The sequence below is a fragment of the Haematobia irritans genome, chromosome 2 (assembly GCF_050003625.1).
Source record: "Haematobia irritans isolate KBUSLIRL chromosome 2, ASM5000362v1, whole genome shotgun sequence".
Lineage (NCBI taxonomy): Eukaryota > Metazoa > Arthropoda > Insecta > Diptera > Muscidae > Haematobia > Haematobia irritans.
In genome coordinates this window covers 643,987-664,140 of record NC_134398.1, presented here as the reverse complement: position 1 = coordinate 664,140, position 20,154 = coordinate 643,987, and the positions used below count along the sequence as shown (strand labels likewise).

The 20,154-nt window shown below is 34.2% G+C and overlaps 1 protein-coding gene across 16 annotated transcripts in view; it reads right to left on the bottom strand.

The window, feature by feature from the left end:
* Positions 1-20,154, bottom strand: part of B4 (imaginal disc development protein B4) — a 350,112-nt gene that overhangs the window by 217,400 nt on the left and 112,558 nt on the right. For 12 of the 16 annotated variants that reach the window (XM_075293008.1, XM_075293015.1, XM_075293006.1 and 9 more), the window contains one exon: positions 1,751-1,825. The exons of 2 other annotated variants lie outside the window; for them this stretch is intronic. The gene's annotated coding sequence lies outside the window, so the exon portion shown is untranslated. The remainder of the gene's footprint in view (positions 1-1,750; positions 1,826-20,154) is intronic. 2 more of the 16 variants (XM_075293019.1, XM_075293021.1) reach the window with 1 other exon arrangement.

Sequence of the window (20,154 nt, the reverse complement as noted above, 5' to 3'; positions counted from 1 at the left end):
GGTCTTTTTTTTTGTAAAGTAGTATTTTATGTGATTGCACCATTGTTTCAGTTGAAACTTTGAAATATGATTTCATTGTTATTTGCGAACTTTGTTGTGTAGCAAATACCAAAAATATTAAATGAAACATCATCAGAGGGTGGTCGAATGCTTGACGCAGGCAAATGGAATTGTTTACCTTTCTAGCAAGGATATTAGCTTTGGTATGACAAATAATTGTTTTTCGAAATGAAGACAAAAATCTACCTAACATAGATTTTTTTTTTTTTTGATTGCAGCCCAAGTAAGCTAAAACTTAAATTGGCATTTTTATATTTTTCTACACACAAAAAATAATGCTTGTGCTTTTCTCCTGTAAAACAATTCATAAAATGTTTTCATTTTGGTGATTAGCATATTTCTGAATATCTAATAACTTCGCAAAACACCTATATTCGGCAAAATAAAAATATGAAATTATATAGGAACAATTCAATCCTAAGCAACTAGGCATTCTGAACTAAGTATATAAATCGTTAAAATTCTTAGTTTCCACATTTTCTTTGTTTTTTACATGTTTCAAGAGCATAGTAATACTTTTTCACGGGGAACCAGGAACTTTGCCAATATATTCGCCTTGCCGAAATCAGATTGCATTGCAGAGTGTATTCCATGGTCTAAAATCGGGGGTCAATTTTAATCCTTCCAATCCACCAACAATGAAATTGATTATTTCGCTTTTGATTTGTAAGGCGATTATCATATACTTGGTATTGTCCCGAGTCGTTGACGCAATATCTATCATCACACATCTATAAACCCTTTGTGAGATTCTTTGAATAACTATGAAATATTCACCATACACAATAATATCATACTCGTATTGTAGATATGGAAACATAATATTTTCATTAGAGAGCATTGTAATCCCTATTACTGTTGAATTTTTTGTTGTATTCTGAAATATTCCAAGAACACTCAAAACAAATCAAATTTAATTTTGTGGAAAAAGACATGAATCCCTGAGAATATAAAACATTTTTGCAATTTCGGAAATTAGAGATAGGACATGAACATGGACATGGCAGTTAGTTTTAGCAACATGTACAATGAAATATATTTTGACGTATTGTTTCGTAACGAACAATAACTATTCACAGGAAGATACAAGTTTGATTGAAAAGAATGTAGCAAATAGTGGGAAATTTTACGAAGTAATAATGGAAAATGCCAAAATGAAACAAAACGTATAAGTTCAAATATCATTTTTTTTTTACCTTCAACACTAGTTTAAAAATTCATAAATATGGTTATTCCACAGAGGAGTATCGTCGTTGTGAAAATGTTTTAATCAGAAATATGTGTTCGGGGCCGAATATTAGCGAACAGAAAAACTTGAACTACAATTTACAAATACAAAAAGAAGATATTTTATTGATACCAAAAAACATGGCCCACTGAAAAGAGATTCAAGTACCACTCTTTGAGAATAGTCAAGTTCATCATCTAAGTTTATGACCGGTGGTACCTACACCCTCTTAGTAATGCTTGCGACATTCCTCAAAGACATTAAAAATACGCCAAGTAATCGCACACATAAATTGATACAATATAATAAGGAAGCTTTTTATCCTTGAGCTAAAATAGAACCAGACTCATCATAACCACTTGATGTATCACAGTACTTGACAGACTAATTTTGCCTTATCTTAAATTTATATGGTACTATTTTCGATATATTGTCATACGAATCTTAATCAGTTTAACTTACCTATTAAATACTATGTGAAATACGTACGTCGGTTATCACTCACGGAGAATGGATTGGTGGGTTTTGTACGGGAAACTGAAAACATAAGAAAAATAATCCTACATTAATTATGAACATCTCCTTATTAATTATACTGAACAGTCTAGTCAAGCATAAATTAGGTATTTAAGAACAATTACAAAACCAAAGCGTACAATGTTCAAGGGGCAAATCATCGCCATTCTTTTGGTATTTTGCCATTAATCATGAGTTTCTAATTTTTATTGTGTCTTCATTTTTAATGCAACTATAGCTATATAGAGTTACTCTGGTATATATATCTTTTTTTAATTTTCTTTTGTTTTGTCACAACTGTAATTGGTTTGTACCACCCTTACATTTTTCTCTTTGCTTATGAGCCTGATGCACTGCTTCTGTTACTGATGCAGCTTTATTTTATTGCACTTCGTTTGTTTTCGCTCATGGCCTTGTTTTTACAGACGACTTAAAGCCCCCAGGTTATAGCATCTTTAGTACTTTTTCATTGTTTCTCTTTGGTGTACATGTATACGTAAGTTGCCGTTTTTTATATTCCATTTATTTTTGTGATGGAGGCTAATTTATTAGATCAAGTGTAGTTCGTTGAATAGAACTGACTAAGATAGAAATATAGTCGATTTGAGATTTTTTTTGCTTGAATTTCAAATCTTGAAACGGTGTGATGTAAACCCATATGTCATGAGTAGGTGTTTCTCGTCAAAAAAAAAAAGAAAAAATAACCACCAGAAAAGCTGATGGTAACCTATGTCTTGTCTTCGCAACATTATGAAATTTCAAAAAAACTTTTCAGACTTTCGAAAAGCCAAGAAAATTCTTAAGCAAAACTTAGCAATATTAACAGAGTGCAATAATCCCCTACAACTTTCAAAAGTAGCTCTCTAACCACAGTGAAAGGCGATACAAATAACACCACATTTTGATTCCTTTATTCATGCATACCATCGTTCCAACTGCTATGATGGTGCCATGCTGTCTGCCAAACTGAGGTTTCCTGCCCTACAGAAATACCGGTCGTACCTTTCTCATTGCCAATGGATTGAGCAAAGTGTTTTTCTGAGCCACTTTTAGGTCTACCTTTCCGCTCCCTTCATACCTTTCGGCATACATAGGTAATTTGATTATGTTGTGTAAAATAAATTAACCTTAACCCTGGCAGGCTGGCTTGCTGCAAGTTATCACCACAGAAGCGTGGAAGAAACAGAGAAGAAAACAGAAATTAAACAACAAGAAGACAACCAAATCGGATGACAATGGCGCATACCACTAATATGACATTAGGCCAGAGATGAAATTTTAAGGGCCTTAAAAGAACAAAACCAAGGCCTTAGAAAATAACGTATACGCACTAAGGAAGTCTATTGAATTTGTGGTGTTAGACACTAACTTCGAGGTACCATCTTCTAATGAAGCTCCCAAAGTATACACTATATTAGGGGCTCATGATCTTTAGTATAACCTGCTGTAATGTTTCAAACATGTTTCAAGAGGAAAATGTTATTTTTGGACGGGGAGCATGTAATATGTTTGTCGCCAAAATGTTCTTGTCTCGAAGACATGTATATGTTTGCCGAGAAAAGCATGGGACAAAAATGTTCCATGTTCACCGCCTCAAAATGACATTTTGCTCTTGTTCAGCCCAAACGGCTGGTCATATTCCTTCTCTGCGTGTGCTCTAGTTGAAATGTTAGGAAATGTATCTTCGGAAATCGGTAAAAAACCAATGAGATCGATTTTTGCAATTCAAATAAGGGAAATGACATAAAATCAAGAAATGACATAAGGAAATGAATTAAATCGTAGCAAGTGCCAACTACACAGAAAAAGTACACTGTTTTATAAGAAGAATGAACTACCTCATACGAAAACGAACTAAATTGTACTCCACATTTTGAGATTTCCACAAAGCATTGTTAAAAACAGGAAAATTTAATACTGTGATGTACTTTTTAACTGCAATTCACAAAATTACACCCTCTCATAGAAGAAAAAATTAATTACAAGAAAAAATCGTTGGCACGAAATTATGACCATTTTAACCAAACAGTAGTTCATTCTTACTATTTTTTGAGAATCGTACGAAAGCTTTCTTCTGCTTTAGTTCATATTGAATTTATGTGTGCGATCATTAAACTTTGTTTGTTTAAGAAATACTTAAAAAAGCAAAATTTTTGGGCTGTGGAAAATTTCGCAAAAACTAGTAAAACAATTTTTTTTTTTCAATGAAAATAAGTTAAAATTAAAGTTAGTTTAACTACGGACTTTTCTTTCGGTGTAGTCAAGGCCCTTAGCAATCTACCTTTAGGTCTTATGCCAACAGATGGAGAAATAACGTATACTTTTTTGGTTTGGTTTTAATACATGGATATGTATGGTAATTTGCCTCAGAAATAAAGCCCTTCCTTTTGTCTAAGACAACGCAAAACATTGTATGAATGTGTCATGTGTTACCACAATCTTATACTTTGCGACTGATGGTCACACCAGTTGGAATCAGCTATACTGACGTATGCATTCACCTTTCATTGTTGGCCTCATCTCATTCGACTGTAGATGGTTGGTGGGGCTTCTCTCCTTAAATCACATTAAAGACTTCGACGTCATTAGAAGGGAAATTCGATACTGCAGCATATAGTGGTACATCTTGGATATCTGTATGGTGAAGCATGAGCGACGAAAGGAGGTCAACATTAGCTGAAGGTTTGGGTTACCAGACCTTGATTATATACAAAAGAGAACATCAGCTAAGAGAGGAGAACATCTTCTATTTTTAGAAATGAAATGATCACAGCGAACTATACGAATTTTTCAATCTCCACAATTGCTTGTATTGGAAGGGAAAAAGTTTGAAATTAGGAAACCTTATGGTTATTTGGTGTCTTGGAGAAATACAAAGTGTTCAGTAGATTGTGCAGTTATGGATTTTCATATCCTCAATCTCTGCCCCTAATGTCTGTATTGACATATTGTGGAAATATACTTAGATGAATATTGCAATGGAACTTGAAATGCAAGGTTTATTTTTTCAAAATTTTTTTTTATGAATTTTTCATCATCGTTTTTTCTCAAAAGTTTTAACTCCACATTAGAATAAAATGTATTTCCTTTCTTGCGGATTTAAAAATCCCTATATCCTAGCAATGACTTGCGCGTGTGAAACGTATCGAATTTACTGTTGCAATGTCTTCTTCCACTACATGGGTAAATAAAGTCCTTCTTTTCGGTTGATGTGAACAACTCCTTTCAAATGTGGTAAAGCTTGCCTCTATGAATATCCATGTACGAGTATGTAGCATACATGAATGCATACATATGTAAATTAAAAATTGAGGACATTTTTCCTTATTTCCATAGCGGGTGTACGCTGATACAATATGGCTAAGAGTGTGTTCGTGTTTGCCGTTGTATCCTTAATGTTTTTATTTTCTCTGTAAATCTTGGCATTTTTTACATTTCTTCCATATTTGTGAGTGCGGAAGGCAAAAGCCTTTGGGTGAGTATAACAACAACGTTACATCCACACTTTAGGAATGAGAAATGCCGTGGAGATGGTGATTGTAACCAAAATCTTTTCGATTTTTAAAGCAAAATTTAAAACTAGAAAAAATATATTTTATCCTGTATAATATTGGGAGCGCAAATGTTTGAGAATTAATTCCCGAAAAATTTGTAACGGATGGATTATTCGAAGTACTGTTCACTTTTCTTATTTTTCCCCATGTATCTGGCTACATACGGATATTTTATTTTTAAGGTACTATCGATATTTATTTTCCGATAGCGAGACTATCGAAGAAACCCAGATCGCTATAAAAATACCGGCGATGCTACATACTAAAGAAGGTAGAAATAAACCAAAATTGGAAAATTCTAATTTATTGTAATGTCTGTCTTATTCCTTTAAAAACAGACTTTTTCCTAAAATTTAGGGCCTTTCTTTTATTCTATAGCAAATTTTTAGTTTTTTTTTTTATTTATGTTTTAAATAATTTAAACTCAATAAAATGTGAGCACAAGAGCAAAGTTTTGTTTAATAAAAAGCGTTTAAAATTAATTGTTGCAAAAAAATCGATAGATTCGATACTATCGATTGTTTGTTTTAAAAATATCGAAAATATCGAATGGTGCGACTATCGATAGTTTTGCAGCTCTATGAAAAAACAAATCGTCTTTCAATTCTATAATCTTTCCAGTTTCATAAACATACGAATTCAGAAGTCTTATGTGTTACCGGACTAATAAGCAAATGAGCTTAGAAGAGGTCTATAGCTTGTTTCCAAGAAAGATGTCAGCCACTCACTTTCTATATTTTTTGTATTGATTAAGATTTTCTTAGAGCAAATTCAATTATAAAAAAAAAAATAATTTAATTAATTTTAAATTGAATTAAATTAAATTATGAGGAATCGTAACTAAGGCTATTATTACTCGAACCCAACTATTGCGTGCTTACTCCTATAATTTCCACATAATTATTGGACCCCATATAAAGCGTCAGAAACATCCCAGAATTATTAGCTGATGACAGAACACATGAAAGGGAACAATGATGTTTCTATCGTCATGTCATTCCTAAACGAAACAATGCTGAACTAATTCCATCTTACACACCTTTTGCCATTCAACATGCAAGGCCTTTTGCATTGCCCAAAACACCGAAAATAGATTCACACTCATGGAACCCAAAGCTTAGTTAAATCTTTAAGAGATTACACAGAGGTACTTCCATTTGTTTGTTTTTCCTTGGGAATCTTTTGAGTTAAATGCAACATAAATTCTGGCGTGCCAACGGTCTTGCCGATAGACGGGTAGACAGGCAAACATTGTAACCATAAATGAGAAAAGCAAAAACCGAGAATTGAAATGAAGAGAAAAAAACAACCAAATCCGTGTTGTCCTCACTATCGTTGTTGTCTGATGTCGTAGTAGTGTAGCTGGGTCTGTAGTAAAGCGCGTCCAGTGAACAGAAGCCAAAAGCCCGCTTAGCAACATGGAATTGTCGTGTCATGTTGTTGGCACAGCCGGTGGTGCCGGCAGCTGCCGCTATGTCGCGTGTAGCATAATTCATATTTTGCTTCAATTTTTGTTTTCAATTTTTTATGCTCTGTTGTCAAGCGATCTCGTTTGCGCCCGATTGCTATTGAAGGGTCCTTTTTTCGCCTCGTAGTTATGGTGGTGGTGATGGTAGTGTTTGAACAGCAATAATGTTGTTTCGTTTCTGGCAATGTGGTTGTTGTTTTTGTTATTCTACAACAAATATGAGTTCATTGAAAGCAACAAAAACAAACAAACGAAAAAAGAACGACAGTCAAAACACCTAAAACTTGCACAAAAAGCACCAGGACACAGCGACCCCTGCGAAGCCAAGCCACCCAAACCAGTCAGCCAGCCAGCCAGCCATTCAGTAAGGCCACCCAGCTGCAAGCCCAACGCCGTCTTCCTCCACCGTCCATTTGATTATGGCATTCATGTTATTGTCGTTGTTGCTGGTAACACATTCTGTGCTATAGGACATGCAAATAATCCTTTTGTTTCTGAATTTAAAGCCTACCGAGAGAGCTTCCAAGCACAAATCCTGCCTTTGCCTATATAGTGCAAGAATGCCAACCAACCATCCAACCAGCCAACGAGCGGGTGAGCCTGCATTAATGTAACCCCCAGATTTCTGGTGGTTGACAACAGCAAACCGTAGGCTTCATTGCTGTTGATGACGATGACGATGCTGGTAGAGATGGTGGTGGTGGTGGTGGCGGCGGTAGCGACCGACTTATATGGCCAAGCTTTTTTCTGTATGCAACATCATATTCAGGAAGTGTTGCTTAAGATGATAAGTAACAAAAGCTAGCAAAAGGAAGATGACAAACATGACAACCCCAACTACCAGAGATACAGATGGATCCTCATGGTTGATATGTGTATGTCGATATATGTGTGTTCTGTTAACTGGTGAATACCCCTATGATTCCCTGGAATCCTTTATGACGTACATTAAAAGGATTACAGAAAATATATACCGGCGAATGCTATGGAGACTATTTTCCATTATAAAAGACATCTGGCCTATCTCACTTTATTTTTTATGGACAACTCGAATGGATGTTTTTCTTCATTCAATTGAACGGGTCAAAAATATGGATGGTTGAAATGACTTACATCTATTCTGACCTGGGAAGCGTAAGAAATTCAAATTTTCAATCGGTGATTGGAGATTTTAAGATGAAATTGGAGATAGTATCATCATGCATGGTTGCCGATGGATGGTAGAGATAATCGAAAAGTCAACTTTTCGTTTTGAATTGTGTAAATTTGAAAAAAAAAGTATTTAGTCCGGAGTTGCCAAAGCAACTTCTGCAATACATGTTGCGAAGCTAGTGTTTTCATCAAAGGAGGTTTTTTTCAATTTTTATTGCGTTGATAGTCGATTTTAACCAATGCCGATTACTCGAAGATTTAAAAACTACTGCAGTTTAAAGAGGAAAGTCAACCTCGAATATTCGATTAATCGCTATCAACATCTTGCCTACAAGGGATCAAGCGTTATGTACCGGTTTTCATCATCAAGTTCTAAAAAACAATGGGATAAAGTAATCAGTACTACTGCAATGCTGGATGTAATACTACAATGTAATTTTATTTTTCATGAAATGGTCAAAGTATTAAAATTTCTTACCCTCTCGCAAAAACTGCTCTTGTCAATGTTCGGACATAATGTTTTCAATTTATTTTGCTTCGATGCCATTTCTATTTTTAACAAATTTTTGACGAAATTTATACTTGAAAGTAATAAAGCCTTAGAGGCTGTTGTATAAAGCCGTCGGCTTTTCTTTGGATATGTGTGACAAAGTGAGACGTTGTTTTGAAAATGCTTTGAACCTAGGAAATGTTACCAAGCAAACAACAAACCCACAGGAAAAACAAAATGGCAGATTCGTCTTAGCAAACAACAGCGAGGATTATTTCACACTTTCACAATAACAATGTTGTTGACCCTTTTTGTTAAGCGATTCCAAAGCACCAAAGAAACTTGCAAGTCAGAATGTGGTAATAAAAACAAGGGATCCACATGTATGTGGACCATGAGGCCGCTCTTAAACATCAGTGAGGAAAAGCGGCCCAATATCAGCAAGTAAAGGAAGTAATGTTTGGCATAAATACTTCCGTGCACAGAGTTTACACCTACGTTGGAAGAGGTTGGTAAGGTTCTTCTTTCAACAATGGAAGACTATCACCATTTTATCATTCGACCCCCCGCCCCAATCTCTTTTCATTATTCCGTTTTTATTGTTTTATTTCTTTGTTTTTTTTTTGTATCTCATTTTGGGAAAGGATATAACAAGGTAGGCTTTTATCTCATGTTTAAACTGACGTTTGGGGTCACAACACTTCACATCACTGATGCTGTCTGTCATCCCTTTTGTTTGATGTCGGTATGAGGAGATGAACAACGTGTTTGTGAGCCAACATAAAAGGACATCAAAGGAAGATGACTGCAAAAAAGGTGACAAAAATGGAAAAACACACACGTACCCGGCCTAATGGCTTATGCAAAATATTTATTTTTACACCTTGTACAAAAGTGGATCTCTCTGCTATAAAGCCATACACATATAAATATCATGTTCAGATGCTTCATTGAAAATGAGGTATAAATTAGGTTTGAAATTTCAAAATAATCCCAAAGGGGATATAACGTTTTATGGGTTCATAAGAGCTGAGGGACTGTCAGATGACCTGTCCATTTTCAACGAAAAAATCGAATTTTCTATATTGTTTGTTTAAACGTCAAAAAAGGACTCAAAACTAATGTTGTGGCGATAAATTATTATGTTGTTATTTTTTTCTATGGCGGCAAATTTGAAGTCCATGGAAATAATACACTCAACTCAAAATATCAGGAAACGAATTTCATACGAAAGCACTTGTATTCTTCGGATATCAGAAATATAAGAATAGAAAATAAAGGAATATTTCCAAGCCAACTGACTAAAATAATATTTGTTAACCTCAGATAAATTCATTTGGATCAACAACAAAAAGTCTACATCTCAAATAATTGCTGTTTGAGTACCAAAAGTAAGACAGTTCTGGAAATCTCGACATTTTTGTCATAGAAATATCTACATTACCTTTGTCCATTTACAATACTGTAGCAACAATTTTGCCCCATTTCATTGTCTTTTGTAGAATTTAAAACCTAAGTGGATTTTCTAAGTGTGTGAGTAAATGGAGTATATCTTTGTTAGCTTTAAAAAAAAATGAGGGATAGTTCCATACAAGTTTATGGTACCTGCAATGCGTGCCACTCAAGGAACTGCAAGCAATTAGGCTACTACAAGTACATCAGGATTGTTAGAACAATTGCTAGTGTAGTAAATTCACACACACACGCTTACATGCATACATATATACATATGTGTGCTTAAGAGATAAGTTTACACACGCAGAAGAATATCTTGCATAAGGGAACCTTCGGGCGATAAAAATGTAATCCTTACATATGACCATTATACCCAAGAAACTCCTAAATATTTAAAGCTAAACATTTTCTAGCAAGGAAGGAATTGAAATTGAGGAAGTTCACTAAGACACATTTACAGATTTTATAACCAAAAAGATAAGATCTCACCTTTCAAATGTTTGTAAATCTAATGGCGTTTATCGTTGCGATAGACGAAATTCTATGGAGATCGGAAAAAATGTGCTTTATTAACTTATTTAAAGGTTGAAAAAATTATATGTTTTTAAATTTTGGAATAGTAATCTTTTTGTTATATGAAGCGAAAATCTTTGTATACAAGCTGAAACGGGTAAGAGAAATCCCTTGAAACTTGTATGTTTTACTCATACTCACACACCAAGAAAAAGTACTTTCTTCCGGAACGAAATTTTAGACAACGTATTTTCTTTAAAGGGAAATAAACCCGAATTTATTACAAGCGATGCAAACATTATTTCTAATTTGTTTTATTTCATTTGTCTACTAAAAGAAAATTCTTTATATCTTATATTTGGCCAGAAATCCAGTGATATTCAGTTCAGTTTGTCAAACTAACTGAACTGAATAGTTTTGAAAATTCTTCCTTCAGTGTGTAATCCGTTCACTCGAGGCCTCAAAAATTAATAGTTTTAAAAATTCTTCCTTCAGTTTGTAAACCGTTCACTGGAGGCCTTAAAAATGGGGTCCCTTATCATTGAACATGGAATCGGATAGCACTCATTGATAAGAGATATGTTCACCAACTACTGTATCAGAATGGAATGGAAAACAATAACATGGTCGATGGTGTCCAACTAATTTAATTTAAAAAGGGACCAAAGTTGAATTTCGGGAAAAATTTTGCATTGGCTTGTGGTCCTTTTGTATACCACTATAACAAAATGTTTGCTGACATTTCCTACCAATCAAGGTAAACTTTGACATCTACACGTTTATCGTCGAATATTTTAAATGAAATATTTCCAATATAAAATGAATCTGAAACCATCAAATTCTTTGAATAGCGTTCACAACGAAAATTTTCAAAACGGCCACAGTGATATTGCATTCCTTCACTACATGTTAGCGAACAATGTTTGTGGTATCAATAAAGGGAAGCGACATATCATAATGCTCCATTGGACCATAACACGTCAACGTCACTATTACCATAATCAAATACAATTAAATTTTAAATTTCAGCCACAAAACCACATTGAAATTGATGATGATTGTTGAAGACATAAAAAGGCTTAAAGTGTGACATTAGTATGATGATGGATAAATGGTTGAATGGATGTCACTCCCCTAAGCACTTGCGATGGAGAGGTCGTATTAGTTAGTTACACAAATTATACAGTCAATGCCAACAATTTATTTTCTATTATTATTTTTCAAGTAATTGTATATTTTTATAAAAAAAAATCTCAGATTTTTACATTTCTCCTATAGGGCCAATATTGACGACGACTAGTACTGCATGCCTTTTAAAGAACGGAACTGTTTCACATTTTACCTTTTTTCAACACTTCTTGGTTTTATTCTTGCATGATTTGGGTAAATCCATATCAACGACAGGCAATAAAGACGATGGAATAAAAGATTCCACTTTGTGTCAGTCATTCTTTTTTGCACGACATTTCTGTTCACCCAGCCATTGACATTATGGGACTCATATGTCAATTCGGAAGCATGGCTGAAGGCAGTTTTGCTGAAATCCTTCGTGTTTTCCAAGTGCAAAAAAGTTTCCCTTTCCCAGTGGAGATAATACAGGAATGTGATTAAATGAATAAATATTGGACATTTTTTGGGTACATGAATTTTCAAGACATAAATTAAACGGAATAAAGAAGTAAATTTTCTTGCTGGGATTTAATAGAAGCTGTCAATATTGTCAAGATTTAGAGTAAGTTGTTTACTTATTAATTTATTATAATTACAAATTGTAGTAAACTTATGCTTAAGGGCACGACCACCCAAAAGCGATGGGCCTATACGATATCCTGTACTTGTTAGTGCACGGAAAAGAGATATTTTTGTACTAGTTTATACTTTTCTCTGATTACTTCTCAAAATACTATACTTCATTTGAAGGTTAGGGTAATTTAATTAAGATTGCAATCGAAAAAAAAATGTATTCTTAGCTTATATTCCCAAGTTTAAAATAATTAGATGTTCTCAAAAGCCAACTTTTCAAAAATGAAAAAAACACCTAATATTTTTAAAGGTTTTTCAATTTTTGCAATATTTTTAATATTTTACAATTTTGATTTATTTTATACAATTTTGGAGACACTACCCTGTGTGGTGGGAGCCACCGTGGTGCAATGGTTAGCATGTCCGCTTTGCCTGCTTCGACCGAACACCAAAAGGATTTTCAGCGGTGGATTATCCCACCTCAGTAATGCTGGTATCACCAATGTGGTATCACAATGGACTGAATAGTCTAAGTAAGCCTGATACATCGGGCTGCCACCAAACCTACCTACCCTGTGTGGTGAGTTAAAGGGGAAAAATTAACACGAATTAGCGAAAAACTTCTAAACTTATCGCATGCACTCATATAATTATAATTCTACTGTAAGTATTAAGTCTGTACTGATCAGCGTTTTGCATGGATACCTGCCCAAATTTCTGGCCAATAAAAATGTTAGGTTAGGAAGATAAGTGAGTTATTCATGAAAATCATATCGTAGTTGAATGTATCACACACGCCAAGAAGGAACACGATCACTTCAAACACGTTTGGATACCGGTAATTGCTTGATTTAAAAAATTAACTGCAAACTGTAAATGCAGTTATTTTGATTCTGATTCAAAAACATAGTCTTTAAAATTGTATCTATACTTTAGCCCACTTTATGAATACTCAATAGTTACTTTTTTTAATATAGAATAAATACAAAAATGTATCCAAACATAAAAAACCCGAAGAGGTTAATAAATCGATCATTTATCCGAAATTGTATTTACGAGAAATGAATTATTTTGTTATCATTTGAAATAATATTTTTATCCTTTAACACTTTACATAAAAAGCAAACAATTCCACAGAATTTTTGAATTTTCGCCGAGGCAATTCTACGATTTTGAGATAATTTCAATTTTAAGTTATAGGCTTAAGTTTGACATTGTTTTCGTCCTTCGTTGAACAATATTTAAGGACTCTCGAAAGCCTCTTTAAAATAATCCAAAGTCTCCTTAAATATGGTCTATGGTACAATAGACGGCAACAGCACAATAACCGAGAGATAATTTTTTTTTGCCGTGCCTCTCTTGCTACTTGAATTGCACTCCTTGCGATGATTATCTATGTGCCATAAGTCTGGCTAATAATCTACACCTGATGTCAAAGTTCGCATATAATCAGTGTTTGCTAGAAAAAAAGAAAATACAAACAGCGGAAGCGAAAACGGTTGTTGTCGTCTCTAAAACAGGAGTAAAACAGGAATACTGTCGATAACCAGGCTCATTTCGTTCGTACACTCACTCACTCATCCCAGAAATATGGGCAGGAAATATAGAGGCCGACACGGAATACGAAACATGCTGAAGTGCATGATTCTAGTGAACATTGTTCCTTCACAACCAAATACTAAATTGGTTTTCTCCAAGTTGGCACAGACACCCAGCGGTTGTTGAGTTGTTGCTCCATTTCGATTTGCACTTGTACACGTCCTCCTCTCTCCTCACTTGATCCAGTGATGTGACTGTTTTCCCTTCGCAACAGATTTTTTGTTTTGAGTTTTTGCTTTCCGTGACATACCTTTAGGTAAAGTGCAATCAGAGTTTCACGGATTCGTTGAGTTGCCTTTTGAGATTTTCCTCTTTAACCAAGTTTTGTTTAATGCTGTTTGTTGTGTGTATGTGAGGGCATTCCGTTCTTGTATTTCTTAGTTCGATTGTTTATTTTGTGTGGTTTATGGCGTTAAGATACAAGTTGGCTGTTATACCCGTATGATGGTGGGCAACTACAACCCAGCAATAAATTTTGGTAAGAAATTCCGGGGTTGCTTATATAAACAGACGGCACTTATTCTTTTATGAGATTCATGCTATTGAGTTTTAAAGGCTATTGCACACACCAGTCTTAGGATTTCGTATCCTCAATTGAATTTAAATTAAGTTAAGTTGAATTGAATTGAATTGAGGTACACCAAACTAAAGCAAATCAATTGGGACTTAATTACATGCTAACGAAAGTGTTCGCTGGCTAAGGATTAAAGACATTGCATCCGCCACCTTGCCGACTGCTATTGCTGATGTTGTCGTCTTTGCCGTCGTTATCTTTAAGCCAACTTGCTTTCTTGTCTTGTGGTCTATGTACAAAAGTTGTCATGTCTGGCTTCCCTTGTTCATTGCTATTGGGGCAAATTTTCGCATTTCTGTCGCATCCTTGCCCATTAGGTGGCTGGCTGACGGCAGTACTAATGAACACTGCCAATCTTCACTATTTTTGGTTAAACGCAAGTTTCCGTTTCCGCTGTTTTTAAGGCTTTTTGTTTTGAAAACCTTTTTACATTAATAACAAAAGAACATTTTCATACTCTCTCTCTCTCTTACCGTTTTTTGTGCCATTAGAAAGATTTAAGAAAAATTAAATGGAAGAGAGATAATGCACCGAATATGATCTCATAGTTTATCACAGGGACAATAGGTGAAAAAGCTGAACTATAACACAGAGGTGACATTAGTTAGGCTGTGACTTGAAGATAGACATGTGCTTCTATACCAGAATCTATGTAAACAGAATTAATCGAAGGACTTCTTACAAGTCATTTATGCAGTAAAAAATTATTAATTTTGCAATTCATAATAATGAAACAACATGTTCACCATTGCATTTTAATGGCATATTAAAAAAAAAAAAAACAAAAAAAAATAAACACAAATGGTATAATCGACTATACGAGTACTATAATAAAAAAGTTTAAATTGACACTTTTCTGTTTCGATTCTAGAGGAACAATTTATACATTTCCAAGTAAAGAAAAGACAAATCTAAAATAAAATCTGAGAGGGATACCTTTACTCTATCCCATGAGAATGTCCATATGTCATTTTATATTAAATATTCATTTTAATATAAGTGAATCCACAACCACAATCGCCGTCATGTTAAGGCAGACTGTTGTATTCTTGATGCCCCTGGAAGGTTCATAACTTTGACCATTTCTATTGTACAACGACAACAACAACAACTGGTGGCTTCGAAACTTTTTGTGATTTCATTGCAAAACTTTTTTTATTTAGCGAATTAAAATCATTGGGTTCCGAATTTTAGTTAAAGTTTTCACTTCCTCTCCCATTTCTACTTCTCTACTACAACTTGCAATTTATTAAAGTACAGAAGCTTTTTATTGCTTTCCTATTTTAGGAAAAGACCAATATTTGTCTGATTGTTTTCCTTTTGGCGTTTTTTGCTATAGCTCCAGTCGAAGTAGAAGCAACATCACTAGAATATTTTAGCATATTGTTTTCGTTCTTATTTAAGTAAGTGGATTTCAGTTTATTTAGCAAATCGAAATAACTGAGTAAGCAAATAGGGAGCATTTTAAACAATGCTTCATATATACCGGCAGGATATGCAACAAGTATATACAGCAGTAAGTTCGGCCGGGCCGAATCTTAAATACCCACCACCATGAACCATATATTAGGGTTTCCTTTGAAATTTCAGGAGGGCTTGAGGACTTGAGGACACAACCCGAAGATAAATTTAAAGATTTCACCTATGAGGACTATATCAGATTCTGGATTTATAAGAACCATTTTTGTTTGAGGTTTAGAGGAATCATTAACATCTCTTGTAAGTGTGCAAGAAAATTATAAAATAACGTCTTGATTTGAAATCTTAAATCTGTAGAAGTAAAATCTGGAAATTTTACATTGAGTTTCAAGCAATTTTCATGATCAGTGCGCCTTCTACACCCTCAAGAAGTGAAGTCGGTCTATATGGAGGCATTACCAAATGGACCGATAAAAACTTAATCCGATACACGTTTTTGTGAGCCTAAAATACCAGAATATTTACAATTTCAGGCATATCAGATAAAAACTACGGTTTCTAGAAACCCAAGGAGTTAAATCGGGAGATCGTTCTTATGGGGGCTATACTAAAATATGGACCGATACCCACCATTTTCGGCACACCTCTTTGTGACCCGAAAATACCTCTAGATTTCCAATTTCAGGCAAATAGGATAAAAACTTCGGATTCTAGAAGCCCAAGAAGTAAAATTGGGAAATCGGTCTATATGGGGGCTATACCAAAATATGGATCGATACTCACCATTTTCGGCACACCTCTTTATGGTCCTAAAATACCTCTAGATTTCCAATTTCAGACAAATTGGATAAAAAATACGGTTTCTATAAGCCCAAGACCCCAAATCGGGAGATCGGTCTATATGGGGGCTATCCCAAAATATGGACCGATACTCACAATTTTTGGCACACGTATTTGTGGTCCTACAATACCTCTAGATTTCAAATTTCAGGTAAATTGCATAAAAACTTCGGTTTCTATAAGCCCTAGAAGTAAAATCGGGAGATCGGTCTATATGGGGGCTATACCAAAACGTGGACCGATACTCACCATTTTTGGCACATCTCTTTATGGTCATAAAATACCTCCAGATTTCAAATTTCAGGCAAATTGGATAAAAACTACGATTTCTATAAGCCCAAGACCCCAAATCGGGAGGTCGGTTTATATGGGGACTATATCAAAACCTGGACCGATATAGCCCATCTTCGAACTTGACCTGCCTGCAGACAAAAGACGAGCTTGTGCAAAATTTCAGCACGATTGCTTCATTATTGAAGACTGTAGCGTGATTACAACAGACAGACAGACAGACAGACAGACAGACAGACAGACGGACAGACGGACATCGTTATATCGTCTTAGAATTTCTCCCTGATCAAGAATATATATACTTTATATGGTCGGAAATCGATATTTCGATGCGTTACAAACGGAATGACAAACTTATTATACCCCCGTCACCATTCTATGGTGGTGGGTATAAAAATGTGCATACATTTTTTTGCCGTTAAATCGAGTTCTGAAATATGAAATACTCTAAAAGCATATCAATCGCCAAAGTAGTTGCTTACAGGCCACCCAACTTGGTTCAATTTTGTACTTTTTGTTGCTTTAAATTGGTAAGCCAATGTCTTATTAGTATATGTATATACCTGAAGGATAAACGCTATAAATCAATATGAAAACCAAAGAAAAAATCTAGGCATAGAAAATAAATACGATGAAGATCGGGATTTTCGTCAATTACGTTTAATCTCCCAGCAAAAAAAAAGCGTCGCCAAAAAAGTAATGAAAATGTTCTTTTTGGATCCGGAAGTGGTGCAAAAGTGACGCAGAAGCGATGAATTTAACATGGACTTGTCATAGGACGGAAGTCCTCCATTTCAACAGCCGCTGCACTGAATTTCCATCACTTCTTTATGTGTGATCCGAATTCAATGATTTGGATGTAAATTAAAAAATTCTGCGGTATTTTGTCAAATAAATAATTTTTATAATTTTTATACCCTTCACCAGTACTGTGGTACAGGGTATAATAAGTTTGTGCATTTGTATGTAACGCCAAGAAGGAGCAACCATAGACCAACCTTTTAGTATACGGATCGGCTTAGAATTAAATTCTGAGTTGATCTGTCTGTCTGTCTGTCTCTTGGTGTATTTTTGTGTGCAAAGTTCAGCTCGCAGTTTTAGTCCGATTGTCCTAAAATTTGGTATAGGGTCCTGTTTCGGCTCAGAGACGATCCCTATTGATTTTGGAAAAAATCGGTTCAGATTTAGATATATCTCCTATATATAGCTTTCGCCCGATCTACACTCATTTGCCCACAGAGGCCAATTTTTTGCTCCGATTTAATTGAAATTTTGCATAGGGAGTAGAATTAGCATTGTAACTATGCGTGCCAAATTTGGTTGAAATCGGTTCAGATTTAGATATAGCTCCCATATATAGCTTTCGCCCGATTTACACTCATATGACCACAGAGGCCAATTTTTAACTCTGATTTAGTTGAAATTTTGCACAGGGAGTAGAATTAGCATTGTAGCTATGCGTGCCAAATTTGGTTGACATCGGTTCAGATTTGGATATAGCTCCCATATATAGCTTTCGCCCGATTTACACTCATATGACCACAGAGGCCAATTTTTAACTCCGATTTAGTTGAAATTTTGCACAGGAAGTAGAATTAGCATTGTAGCTATGCGTGCCAAATTTGGTTGACATCGGTTCCGATTTAGATATAGCTCCCATATATATGTTTTTCTGATTTCGACAAAAATGGTCAAAATACCAAAATTTTCCTTGTTAAATCGCCACTGCTTAGTCCAAAAGTTGTAAAAATGACTCTAATTTTCCTAAACTTCTAATACATATATATCGAGCGATAAATCATAAATAAACTTTTACGAAGTTTCCTTAAAATTGCTTCAGATTTAAATGTTTCCCATATTTTTTTACTAAAATTGTGTTCCACCCTAGTGCATTAGCCGACTTAAATTTTGAGTCTATAGAATTTGTAGAAGTCTATCAAATTCTGTCCAGATCGAGAGATATTAAAATGTATGTATTTGGGACAAACCTTTTATATATAGCACCCAACACAATTGACGGATGTGGTATGGTATCGAAAATTTAGATCTACAAAGTGGTGCAGGGTATAATATAGTCGGCCCCGCCCGACTTTAGACTTTCCTTACTTTTGTTTTGGATGTAAATTAAAAAATTCTGTGGTATTTTGTCAAATAAATAATTTTTATAATTTTTTATAATTTTTAATGGATTCTTACGTTTGTCGGAAACGTTTGACCTCAAGTATTTTCAAAAATTCACAATTTTTTCATATTGCATTTAGTATTTTTTTTTCGACAATATTTAAATGGTGTGTACCATTTTATGAATTCTTACTCTGTTTTAACCTATTTGAAGCAACAAAAAACAAGTTATAAGAAATTGAATTAAAAGAACTTCCTGGTTAGTTAAAATAAAGAACATCATTGGGAGCGCATCTTCTGGAAGTGCTTTTAAAGTTGTGCCTTTGGAAGAACTTCCTAATTTTTTTGCTGGACTACTAATCACATTCCTCTGATGTCAATAATCGATTTTTGAAAATGTGTGTTCTATGTTAGAAAAGAAATGTAATGTATCGCATAGGCATTGGCGTAGCTAAGAATTTTGTCTACACAGAAAAAATATCACCAAAATATTCCCAATTAAAAAGTTGATTGAAGTTGAAAACTTTTTCAATTAAAAAATTAATTAATAATATTAACCTTTTAATCAAACTAGAAACATTAAGTCAACTAAGTCAATGATTGATTTTTTTTTTAATTTCAATTAAAAAATTAATTGATGCAATTAACTTTTTAATAGAACACGAAAGATCAAGACAGTTAAAAAATTTTAGATATTTTTTTGCAAATTCTTAGTCAATTTTTTTAACTATGAATTTTTCAATCAAACTTAAAATGGTTAAAATAGTTATAGCACGTGATTGAAATATAGTATAGAGATTAAAAATAGTTTCGTTTTTAGTTAAAAATTTAATAGAATTTTGCAATCAACATCAATTCAAAATTTAATTAAATCAATTAAAAAATGAATGGAAATTTGCTAATGAATTCAATTAATTTTTTAATCAAGTACTTTTTTTGATGCTTGATTAAAACTGTGATTAATACTATCATTTTCGTGATTGAAGACATTTCAATTAAAACATTAATTGGAACAATTAATTTTGTGATTGAATCTGAAAAAAAATTTTGTATGTAGGGGGCTATGCTTTGCTATGGATCATTCTCATTTTATAGCAAACTTTACCAAAAACAGTGATGATTTTATTTTTT